We start from the raw sequence: 14,181 nt of genomic DNA on the forward strand, positions 1-14,181 counted from the left end.
TTTATAGGGATGCTGAGAGTGGAGTCCGCAGACACACACACGCACACACACACACACACACACTTACAGGGATGCTGAGAATGTAGTCCGCAGACACACACACACACACACACACACGCATGCGCACACGCACACACACACACACACACACAAACACATACATACTTACAGGGATGCTAAGACTGGAGTCTGCAGACAAAGTCAAGTCAACTTTATTTATATAGCACATTTCAAACATAGAGGTCATTCATAGTGCTTTACATAAATACAAGTAAACAGGAAGGGCGATAGTCAAAGAATAGTTTAAAAATTAAAGAATATAACATATAAAAAAGAAAACATAAAACACACAAGTATAAAAATGCAATAGTTTAAAAGTGTTTAAAAAATAATAAAATAAAACACATAAAAAGGGCAATAATTGAAAAGTGTTTAAAAAGTAATTAAAACAAATAAGAAACAACATAGAATGATTATACTAGTCAATCACCCAGTGAACGGCAGCACTCTATGGAGATTCTTGAAGTAGCCTCACACATATATTTCCTTTCAGGACCAAAATGCCCGACCACTCGGCTTGATAGTCCCCCTCGTGGAGTCTTAAGACCCAAAATAGTTAGCACTCAGAGTTTCAGAGAAACCCGGATAGTTTCAGAGAAACACAAACACACACATACACACTCCGTGAAGGTTGAGAGCACATTCCCACATACTGCATGTACACACTTTTTATTGGCTTTAACTCTGCTGCTTCCTAGTGGCCACAGCCGTGTTGACCCCAGACCTTCACAATTGAGATTGCGAGTGGGCCTGGAAAGAGTTCACTGACTTACGACTTCCAGCAGGGGCATAGCTAGCAATACAATTACAGTTTTTCTCGATTGCTTTTACCTGCTTAAGTAAACTGGAACCCACTTGGTCTTCATGACTACATTCTTTGCACAGCAGAAGTCATCTCTTGCGAATGTGTTCACACATTTGCATTGGGTTCACACATTTCTCACACCCTTTTGCAAAACAGTTAACACAGGTGTCATTCAAAAGCCCCAAACTCTATTGGTTTTCTCATGCTAAACAAAAGGAAAACATCTTTTCACAGGTGGTATAGATTCCTTGCATAAGTCTGAATCTCTGATACACCTGAGTGAAACTCCTTTGCACAATTCTTCAATCAGCAATCATTCATTATACATAAGAGATGTCTGTTCTGTGTTGCTATTTGCAAGTATGGATCTAATGCACATTTAGACAAAGTACTGTATTGCCTATTTGGTGGAAAAAACAGTACAAAAGGTTTTTACTATTTCGATGAAAAATGACAAGTTGTAGTTCAATGTAATGATTGATTAAAGAGTGTTTTTGAATTGGCAACAAGTTGTAGTGTTTGAAGGCAAGATTTACTTTTGCTGCATGTTAAGTGTTAAGTTAATGTTTAAGTGTTTTGAGAGAGTAACAGCCTTTTGCAAGCAAAATGTGTCATTTTGTCCAGAGTGCTTTTGCTCAGACACGGGTGTTAACTGTTTTGAGAACGTGATGTCAGAGTTGACACAGGTATCAAAACGATCAAGAAAAACTGTAAACTTAAATTGGTGTATTTAACTCTAATCAAATTGTTTCAGAAGTGCAGCAACCTTGTAAACGAAGAAAAGAAAATACACGTCCATGCCGTATTTGCGATTGTAATTGCAGAGACAAATTTTCCAAAAGTTTGTATAGATATTGCCAGGCTATAGTGGTTAAAGAAGAGTTCATGGGAATCAAAAGCGTTTTGTGTGCGTGCGTGTATAAAAAAAGTATCAAAATTGCTTTATTTACATAACGGCAAAATTATCAATGGTTATTAGTTTCATGTCATATAACATCTTGATATCTTTTCAAAAATCACACATTTATTTAATCTCACAGATGATATTTAATGACAAATAAGAATCCAAGAAATGAACTCATTCTCCACAATTTCTCTCAGATTGAATCTTTTCATAATCTACCTCCAACAGTGCTGTGTGCAGTGCATCCCTAGACCCTGGCTCAGGTTGTGAGGAAAGTTTGCGGGCTATGAGGATATGCTTTGCCTGAAGGTTATGATGAGATATTGCTTTCAAGACAGAACAATTCCTCATATTAACTCTGAGGTTGAAGTTTGCAAGACTAACCCAGAGTCTGTGAGGGAATGCCCCCCGAAGTCTGTGAGTCTGTGAGTGTGGACATTGACATTTAGCCTGATACATTACAGGAGCCCCAGAGGGACAAACAGCACAGAGCCTGATACATGACAGGAGCCCCAGAGGGACAAACAGCACAGAGCCTGATACATGACAGGAGCCCCAGCACAGGTCAGAGGTCAGGGGCAACTCTACTGGGGGCACTGTCTGGTCAGTGAGGGGCAGATCTTGTTGGGGGCGCTGTCTGGTCAGTCAGGGGCAGATCCTGTAGGGGGCGCTGTCTGGTCAGTGAGGGGCAGATCCTGTAGGGGGCGCTGTCTGGTCAGTGAGGGGGCCACCAGAGAGTAGAGCTCGTCCTGCCCCCCCGCAGGCGAGTCTGGGGGCTGCAGCAGGAAGTAGAGTTCTGTTAACTCTGCGTCCTGCACTGAGTGCTGCCCAGGGTCAGGGTCACATACCCCAGCATATAAGTGCACATCGCCATCGCCATCTACAGCCTGGAGGGGGAATGACCATTAGAGCTGTTAATGATTCTGTGTGTGTGTGTGTGTGTGTGTGTGTCTGTAATGAGAGAGGTATGCTTTTACCTACCTGAGAAGCTGGAGACTCAGGTGTCACTGGATCAAATGACTCATCTGAAATGCAGAATGACAAATTTTACGAAAAGGTGAATTTATCAAGATGTTATAATTATTACACCAGGGCCGTAGCCGGGTCCGTAACTGAAGGGCTCTGTATATTAAAATAGTTTTAGAAGTCAGGTCTATTTTCTTCTAACATACACGCCGCTATCACATCTGCTGTAGCCAGTTCCATCGATTACATTGAAGCTAATTGTTACCGCACAAGAAACGCGAAATGGAACGCTTCAGTTACGTGCCCAGTGTATCCTGCTGTACAAAACAGCCTGACCAGCTTAAGGTGGTTTACTGGTTGACCAGCTTGTTAACCAGCTTGTTTGACCACCCTATGAGGGTTGAGCAGTTAGACGAGCAAAACTGTTGCGAAAACATACCTTCAGCTGATTTTACCCAGCTTACAATGGTAATTCAGCTGGTTTTGCTTGTCGCACCATCTCAAGCTGCTCATTTTAGCTGGTGTTGCTGGTCTTACATTGCTGGTTTAACTGGCCATGCCAGCTTATATTGGTCATTCTAGCAAGCCAGCATGACCATTTTACACCAACAATGTCAAGCTTGGCAGGCTGGTCACCAGCATGACCATCTTACACCAGCTGTATCCCACATGACAGGATAATCACACCAGCATGAGCATGACTAGCTTCCTTAGATGCTAACGCCAGCATGTCCACCTGCTGGCCCAATCAGCTACACCAGCAAAGACCAGCAAGAGCTAGAGGAAAACCAGCAAGTATGCTAGCAGTAGCAGGGTAGCCTCCCGGTTACACGGCTGGTGAGCAGTATTTATTATATGTTAGGGTGGAATGGCTAACTCTAAATGTCTCACCTTGTGTTTTACCAGCAGCAGTTCTCTTCCTGTAGAGAATCACCAGAGACAGCAACACACAGGACACCAGCAAAGATAGACTCACCCCACACACCATGGAGATAACAACAGTTCCTACACACACACACACACACACACACACACACACACACACACACAACTCACCCAGGCAGAGGGAGAAAATCCACAGAATCATCCTCATATCGTTATCGTTCTTACCTCATCTGCTGCACTACTGTCAACACAGCATAGACACACGCACGCACATACACACACACGCACACACACTAACAAGCCCAACAACTTCCTCATTGAAAGTCACAGGAAATGCCCGTTTGAATCACACTCAACAGAGCAGCCAGAGGCCTCAAGACAGAAAGGATGAAGACAAAGTGACAAACTACACACACACACACCACACAGACACACACACACACACACACACACACACACACACACACACACCACACAGACACACACACACCCCACACATACCACACACACACACACACACACACACCACTCACAGACACACACACACACCACACACACACACACACACTACACACACACACACACACACACACACATTGACATTGACACATTGACCTTATGTGTCACGCAGAACATAGCTTCAAAATCTTCTCTCTGAGGTGTGTGTCTTTCAAACTGTTCCTGTGGCCGTGTGTGTGTCTGTATGCATGTGTGTGTGTGTGTGTGTGCGTGTGTATGTGTGTGTGTTTATGCGTGTGTATGTGTGTGTGTCTGTCATGTCATATTCAAAATTAAGAGACCACAGCAAATTTGAATTTAAATAGTGACACTTTGATGCAGAATGGATAACTGTAAGTGTTGCAGTGAGATGTTATGGTAGACTGTGTGCCATTGGGGTAGTGCTAAAAGTGAACAGGGCAAAGAACGTCTGTGTAGACCAATGTGTGGAGACTAAACACACGTAAAATGACATTTATACACCTTCTGAATTTTGGAAATAGCGCTTACTCACCTCTAAATTCGTCTATCCACCTCTAAACACAATACCATTTTTTAGCCATTCTAAATTAAGTTTATGTCATTTTACAATTGCCTAGTTTCGTATTGTTAGTTTCATATGGTTGAACCTGCACAAGAAGTAAGTTAATCAATATTGTGCGGCATTGTAGACTGTGACCAATCATCTTGGCGGGGAAGCAGAAGGCTGCATCAAATATTGGTCACAGTACTACACTGCATGTCACAAATTTGGCTACTGTAAATGGATTTTTAAAATGCATATATGCTGATTTCTGAAGCGCCAAGATGCTAATGATGCCATTACTCGACTACAAGCCCAAAGTGATTAACAAAAACAGTAGGCTACTAAACTTCAAATTTTTAGGTTAATTTGGTGTGCAGTAGATTCTTGCCAATGACAACAAGGCACAGCATTGACATTAATAGGTTACCCTTTCAGACACAAAGTCACTTCTACCTTTTCCCATTAGCCTATTTTACAAATAAAATTCAGGATGCAATGTCAGATAGATAACTGTTTTTTTATTTTGTGCATTCTCTGACATTTAAGTCACTGAAAAGGGGGTCATCCCTATGTTCCCCGGGTCCTATGTTCCCTGCTCGGGGTTAGGGTTAGGATTAGGATTAGGGTTAGGGTTATGGTTAGCGTTTTAAAAAAGGGTCCGGGGCAGATCCTGTAGGGGGCGCTGTCTGGTCAGTGAGGGGCAGATCCTGTAGGGGGCGCTGTCTGGTCAGTGAGGGGGCCACCAGAGAGTAGAGCTCGTCCTGCCCCCCCGCAGGCGAGTCTGGGGGCTGCAGCAGGAAGTAGAGTTCTGTTAACTCTGCGTCCTGCACTGAGTGCTGCCCAGGGTCACATACCCCAGCATATTAGTGCACATCGCCATCGCCATCTACAGCCTGGAGGGGGAATGACCATTAGAGCTGTTAATGATTCTGTGTGTGTGTGTGTGTGTGTGTGTGTCTGTAATGAGAGAGGTATGCTTTTACCTACCTGAGAAGCTGGAGACTCAGGTGTCACTGGATCAAATGACTCATCTGAAATGCAGAATGACAAATTTTACGAAAAGGTGAATTTATCAAGATGTTATAATTATTACACCAGGGCCGTAGCCGGGTCCGTAACTGAAGGGCTCTGTATATTAAAATAGTTTTAGAAGTCAGGTCTATTTTCTTCTAACATACACGCCGCTATCACATCTGCTGTAGCCAGTTCCATCGATTACATTGGAAGCTAATTGTTACCGCACAAGAAACGCAAATGGAACGCTTCAGTTACGTGCCCAGTGTATCCTGCTGTACAAAACAGCCTGACCAGCTTAAGGTGGTTTACTGGTTGACCAGCTTGTTAACCAGCTTGTTTGACCACCCTATGAGGGTTGAGCAGTTAGACGAGCAAAACTGTTGCGAAAACATACCTTCAGCTGATTTACCCAGCTTACAATGGTAATTCAGCTGGTTTTGCTTGTCGTACCATCTCAAGCTGCTCATTTTAGCTGGTGTTGCTGGTCTTACATTGCTGGTTTAACTGGCCATGCCAGCTTATATTGGTCATTCTAGCAAGCCAGCATGACCATTTTACACCAACAATGTCAAGCTTGGCAGGCTGGTCACCAGCATGACCATCTTACACCAGCTGTATCCCACATGACAGGATAATCACACCAGCATGAGCATGACTAGCTTCCTTAGATGCTCACGCCAGCATGTCCACCTGCTGGCCCAATCAGCTACACCAGCAAAGACCAGCAAAAGCTAGAGGAAAACCAGCAAGTATGCTAGCAGTAGCAGGGTAGCCTCCCGGTTACACGGCTGGTGAGCAGTATTTATTATATGTTAGGGTGGAATGGCTAACTCTAAATGTCTCACCTTGTGTTTTACCAGCAGCAGTTCTCTTCCTGTAGAGAATCACCAGAGACAGCAACACACAGGACACCAGCAAAGATAGACTCACCCCACACACCATGGAGATAACAACAGTTCCTACACACACACACACACACACACACACACACACACACACACACACACACACACATTTATACTTTGCTGATTGGTTAAGAACAAGCTGTTTCACCTTGTGTTTTACCAGCAGCAATTCTCTTCCTGTAGAGAATCACCAGAGACAGCAACACACAGGACACCAGCAAAGATAGACTCACCCCACACACCACGGAGATAACAACAGTTCCTACACACATACACACACACACACACACAATATTAACATATTAACAACAGCATTTACACATACACACACACACACACACACACACACACACACACACACAAACAAACACAAAAAACATGTCAACAACAGTATTTACACACTGTGTGTGTGTGTGTGTGTGTGTACCTGTAGAGTGTAGAGGTCTGTTGCTGTTGTTGGTTGTGTTGTCCTGTGGATGGGCCCGTGGTTCAGGAGCGGAAACAGAAAACTCTGATGCTGAAGCTGCAGGAAATAAACATGTCAAATCAGAATAGTTTTCAATTATGGATTTGGTCAGATGTAAGATATTGCTATGTTCTGCAAATTCTAATTCAATACAATTTTGCCAGCAAATTCAGTAAAAAAATAAAAACTTCTCAGTCCACTGTCTGTTTACTGTGTCTGTGGTAATCAACATGTTGCCTCAGGAGCTGTAATTTGGATGTTGATCCCAACGCAGACTAAATAGCTGCTCCTGTCGATCATTCTGTCATTTGGTTGTGGGCTTATTGGGTTCACAGGTTAGTTAGTCACAGGCCCTGGTAGTCCAGCTGCTCTTACCATTAACAACGTGCAGCAGCACTGCAGTGTATCTGTCTATGCCCAAATGGTCAAACCCACAGTACGTCCCAGAATCCTGTGTGGTCAGATCCCTGATACTGATGGTGAAGTATAGACCAGACGTGTGGTCATTCAGAGAGTATCTTCCGTTTGAAACACTGACGTTTGTCGCCACTGATTTAATTAGCACATCCTTGTGCCAACACCGATCACGGCAGAAGTACTTGGGTGTGGACTTGTAGTTTGCTGTTGGATACAGACAGATTACCTCCAGACTTTGTCCTACAAAACCGTGTGAAAAAGAGGCCTCCTTCTGCATGGTCACGCAGCTGAAACCTTCACAAGCAGAAAAAAATATATAGTGTGTTAGTAATCTTCCTTTTTCAATTCCCATAAATAAATATGGAAGTGTAGCTTCCCCGAAAGGCAGTGAAAACAGTCCATCATGTCTGACAGACTCTCATGAGGTGCGTAGTGAACGCCCCCCCACACATAGCTAGCATGAGGGCAGGTGCGTAGTGAACGCCCCCCACACACAGCTAGCATGAGGGCAGGTGCGTAGTGAACGCCCCCCACACACAACTAGCATGAGGGCAGATGCGTAGTGAACGCCCCCCACACACAGCTCCTCTAAAGATCACTAATGTAAATAACATGAAGAGCTTTTACACACTGATACACACACACACACATTCATCTCTGGTAATGCCAACATGGCCGGATCTAGAATAGGGCTGGGAGGGGCAATGCCCCCCCAAATATTTCTTCTGCCCGGTCAATTTTATTTGACAGCTATTGAATCTGCCAATCACACTTTTCTAATTTATCCCGTCTGAATTTCGAGGGTGCTGATTTGCTGGTTGGATAGTATAAATACCGGAGCAGCAGCGTTCCCTTACCATTCCACACTGTGTGCATCACTTGCTGTTTCATACTTCTGTAGAGGGCTTAGCTATATTTCCATAAAGGTTATAGGCTACTAGATGTAATATAGATTCTTGTTGCTGGTTTAAATAAAGACCTTTAACTGTAGTGTTAGTGTTATTATTCTCTTTTTGAATAAGGTTTGTTTTTTAGCTAATGTGCATGTTAGCTTTCTAAGGTGATCTAGCCAGTTAGTTTGTTAACATTGGTCATTCCTTAACTGTGTTGGGAATTTTACGGCGGCCACGTCGTTGCCCCTTGCGTTGGCCGTGATGTCCCTTTGAAAATCGGAGGTTCACAGGCCACTGTGGCCTTGGTGCCCCTTTCTTTCTATATTCTGCTTTGCATCCGACTATAGCGATTTTTATTTAGCCTATGGCCTGTCAAATTAAGCTTAGCATTCACAACGCAAATTAATTATGTCTTTTACGCAGTGGAGAATGTGACAGCGCACGGCAAGAAAGTGCGTCCAAATTCACCCATTCTTTGCTGAACTAGCCTACTCCCGATAGCCTACTCTTCGCACAGATATTACATGTATCACATCACACGAAAGAGCTTTTTCTCAGCTTTTAAACTATGTTAGCCGCAATATGTTGTGTTATTCATGTTACATTCTGCGCCCATCTCCCTACCCATTAATCTGGAATACTTCACGAATTTTTCCCGAACACATGACAAACCATATATCAGAAAAAACAGCAGACCTTACCGAATAGTGTAAAGCATCCCCCTGTACAGTTAGCCATTCCAGAGTAATCCGGTTTTACATTTGCAACAATGTCTAAATGCATGTCTCCAACTTTGGGCTTCAGTGTTTAAATTGTTCAATACATGATTTCATAACAGGCCAAATACAAAATAAATGTTACAAATATCGACTAGATATCTGTAAATATTAAAATCAGCTGACTAAGAGTTTGTTAAAGTAGCCTTAATGATCACAAAGCATGCATGTAGACTATCTGAGTTTCTTAAAGCTGAACTGTGCTTAAATTGTTCAATACATGATTTCATAACAGGCCACATAGAAAATAAATGTTAAATATAGCCTAGATATCTGTGAATATTAAAATCAGTTCTATTATTAACAGTTCTATGTAATATGTCATGTTTGCTATTATATAAGGGTTTTAAGGTGAAAAGTAAGGCATTTGTAGGTGAAACTGAGCGGTAAATGTTGTGTGTGAGTATGTGTGTGTGGGGGGGGGGGTATTCATTGTGCCCACCCCAAATTTCTATTTGCCCCCCCCCATCTGAGCAGCCTAGATCCGGGCCTGAATGCCAATGTGTTTGAGTAGAATGATCACACCTCCCTGTTTTTTTCAATAAAGGATTGTAACAGAACTGTATTATGTGAGTATTTATATTTATAACATGTTAGTCTGTATGTTTGGCATTTATGAAATTTAATGTATAATAAATATGTCTGTATTTGTCACACATGAACAAATTATTCTATGTATTTCACATATACTATATATATATATATATATATATCTTATACAAACAAGTTAATATAATGTCATCCTCCTGCCCGAGACCCAGACATAGAATAAACAAAACACACACACACACACAACTCACCCAGGCAGAGGGAGAAAATCCACAGAATCATCCTCATATCGTTATCGTTCTTACCTCATCTGCTGCACTACTGTCAACACAGCATAGACACACGCACGCACATACACACACACGCACACACACTAATAAGCCCAACAACTTCCTCATTGAAAGTCACAGGAAATGCCCGTTTGAATCACACTCAACAGAGCAGCCAGAGGCCTCAAGACAGAAAGGATGAAGACAAAGTGACAAACTACACACACACACACCACTCACAGACACACACACACACACACACACACACACACACACACACCACTCACAGACACACACACACCCCACACATACCACACACACACACACACACACACACACACACAGACACACACACACACACACACACACACACACACACACACACACACACACACACACACACACACACACACACACACACACACATTGACATTGACACATTGACCTTATGTGTCACGCAGAACATAGCTTCAAAATCTTCTCTCTGAGGTGTGTGTCTGTATGCATGTGTGTGTGTGTGTGTGTGTGTATGTGTGTGTGTTTATGCGTGTGTATGTGTGTGTGTCTGTCATGTCATATTCAAAATTAAGAGACCACAGCAAATTTGAATTTAAATAGTGACACTTTGATGCAGAATGGATAACTGTAAGTGTTGCAGTGAGATGTTATGGTAGACTGTGTGCCATTGGGGTAGTGCTAAAAGTGAACAGGGCAAAGAACGTCTGTGTAGACCAATGTGTGGAGACTAAACACACGTAAATGACATTTATACACCTTCTGAATTTTGGAAATAGCGTTTACTCACCTCTAAATTGCGTCTATCCACCTCTAAACACAATACCATTTTTTAGCCATTCTAAATTAAGTTTATGTCATTTTACAATTGCCTAGTTTCGTATTGTTAGTTTCATATGGTTGAACCTGCACAAGAAGTAAGTTAATCAATATTGTGCGGCATTGTAGACTGTGACCAATCATCTTGCGGCAGGAAGCAGAAGGCTGCATCAAATATTGGTCACAGTACTACACTGCATGTCACAAATTTGGCTACTGTAAATGGATTTTTAAAATGCATATATGCTGATTTCTGAAGCGTCAAGATGCTAATGATGCCATTACTCGACTACAAGCCCAAAGTGATTAACAAAAACAGTAGGCTACTAAACTTCAAATTTTTAGGTTAATTTGGTGTGCAGTAGATTCTTGCCAATGACAACAAGGCACAGCATTGACATTAATAGGTTACCCCTTTCAGACACAAAGTCACTTCTACCTTTTCCCATTAGCCTATTTTACAAATAAAATTCAGGATGCAATGTCAGATAGATAACTGTTTTTTTATTTTGTGCATTCTCTGACATTTAAGTCACTGAAAAGGGGGTCATCCCTATGTTCCCCGGGTCCTATGTTCCCTGCTCGGGGTTAGGGTTAGGATTAGGATTAGGGTTAGGGTTATGGTTAGCGTTTTAAAAAAGGGTCCTATGTTCCCCGGTCCCATACAAAGCGGGAAACATAGGACCCGGGGAACATAGGTACGCTCCCTGAAAAAGTTAGTGATAAGCTCCCTTCGCTAGTCAGCTAGTTAATGTTATAATAATACTAACCAACCACAGGAAAGTGAAGTGAAGCTGAAGTGTAGCTTGAAATAAAGTTTTATTCATTATAATCAGCTCACCAATAAAATACCATCTTGGGTACAAAGTCATCACAACTAATTGTGGATGATGCTAAATGGCTTCACATTTCTGACATAATAAAGTTTTAAGAAATAACTGGGCAAGTTTACAGACTCCATCTTTAAATTGAGCTCAAATATCAGCACCTCTCACCAGAAACACACACTACACCTTAAAGTCAGGCAAGCTCAAAAGTTTATTTCTCCGACACATTTCCAGACCAAAGCTGGGTATGAGTAGAGTACAACAGTATGCCAAAGTTCTCAAAATCATTCATCTGTGCAGTGAAGGACAGACATGAATGAGAAAATGTGATTCTGTTAGACAGGTGTGGTTACTCCTGACCAGTGTTAATTTCGTTAACGAAAAATATGACAAAAAATGTTCGTTAACGACCTTTTTTCCATGACTAAGACAAGATGTTGACGAGCTAAAAATAGATCTTTGATAATAAAAACTATGAGGAAATGTAGGTTTCGTTTTCGTTGACGAGACAGGACTAAAATGTTAGTGGTGTGCTATTAAACAAAATGCATGTTATTTACTTATTTACCCCCGACACCACAGCCTCTGCATGGGTTGTAGGCTACCAAGAGTTGGTTGGGTCCATATAGCCCGTCTTTTCCAAAAGGTTTTCTCAGAAAGGCCTACCAATAGCCGGCCGGCCCTACTGTAGCGATAAGCATCAGGGAGGATGGATGGTATAAAGAGGCCAAGAGAGACTGAACAGGCCAAAAAAAGAAAGGAAGGCATTGGAGAAGGATGTTGCCAATTGTGCCAAGCTTCCAGATTTTTTTTAAGACAGACACTGGTAAGAGAAATAGCAATGATTAGCAACGTAATTATTGGGTATTGCATTGGTTGCCAAAGACTGGGTCGCGACCGGGTGGGTTGCAGATTTTATTTGGGTCGCCAGTACAATGTATGTTGTGGTATAGGCCTAGCTTATACAATTTAACCAGGGAAGCTATCAGTTGTCTATTAGGATAGTTTGTTTACCACAGTCACGGCTCTAGAATGGCTCTGAAACTGGGCGAATACGTCGCAGAGGGGACAGCGTGCATCTCACTCGCAAAATGAAACATTTCTGTGGGGCGCCTGCTATGGACCTCGCAGTTGCAAAATGCAAGGGACATGAATCAGCACAAACATTAACGGACAGCTGCTTCCGTTGACCGATTAAAATCTAATTACCATGCTGTCAACTAAACCAGATGTGTACTGGGCATGGCTATTCAATTTGCGTCATATAGGGTGTAGATAGTTTCGATTGTAGATGCACTCTTTAAAGTTAATAGCAGCCCCCTCACATTCCTTATTATTTCGGATTTAAAACACTCAACAGTGCATTATATTAGGCTACAATTTAAATGGACATTTTAAAAGCTATTAGCCTATTTCATCTCGTTTTCCACCTCGCAAACTAGGCTACAGTAAAAGCGCATTATCTTTTGGCTATTGCGCAAAAGCCTCTTGTTCTGATATTTATTCATTTCACATTCTTACCACAACATTGTCACAGCATCAATATACAGCCTTAGTATAAGGCCTACAAACAAGCAAACGTTTAACTCTAGAGAAAAATGCAGATTCAACTTTCCAAAGAAACCTCCAGAAAATTGCTACAATATAACGACTTGAGTTATTTGCTATGTTTACATCGGAATTAACGGTGTTATGGATCCATTTGTCTGCAACGCGACGTAGCCTGCAACAGCTTACTATGTTGAAGAGTGGCGATTGCATAGCATGCAAGAATATCCCCAAACTCTCGGATGCGCATTAAAACGTTATCTTTTAGGTAACTTTTGTTAAGGTTTCCTTTCTATCCGCCATGTCTATGTTCAATATGTTGTTGTCATCCAACAGTCAGTAGCATAATATAAAACTAAATAATAGTAAGCAACATAACATAATATAAATTATATGATTAATGAGAACATATAACTCAACAACTTTCCACGCTGATGGTGCTCAAAATGCAACACAACTGTGTTAAAAGCAGGATGAGGAAAACCTGAGATTGTGTGTTTTTGCAAAACTGAGTGAGAATTTCATAGCTTTGAAAATATTTGACATTGTTTCATGTGTAACTGAGGTTGCAGAGTTGTGGGAAACTGAGTCAGTGCGTCACCAATCCCTGTAATAGTAGTGGGCCAGACCTATTACGTATCTAGATATGGCACTGTAGAATGGTTGGGGGCGGGGGGCATAGAAAAGTTTGAGAACCTGTGGCCTAAAACAATTTTGGTGGTTGCATGTTAGATCTGAAGTGAAATGGGTCGTGATGGTCTGTCATTTTTAAAAAGTGGGTCCCCAGAAAAAAAGTTTGGGAAACACATTGGACGTTAGAGTTGTTGACCTATTCGCAAGCAACTTATTAAATGAATTAAAATATTAAACTTTTTGTATCATCCAACATTGCGATTCATAGTCTTTGCGAATAATATGCAAATATTGATATCAAAACCCAAGCTTGATCTGTGTGGCTATGCAGTAAAAAATGTAGCCTCTGAGCAGTAGATCAGCCAGTCCCTAATGACGATGAGCCCTTAATTAGCTAGGAGGC

Source organism: Alosa alosa, chromosome 4, assembly GCF_017589495.1.
Source record: "Alosa alosa isolate M-15738 ecotype Scorff River chromosome 4, AALO_Geno_1.1, whole genome shotgun sequence".
Taxonomy (NCBI): Eukaryota; Metazoa; Chordata; class Actinopteri; order Clupeiformes; family Clupeidae; genus Alosa; species Alosa alosa.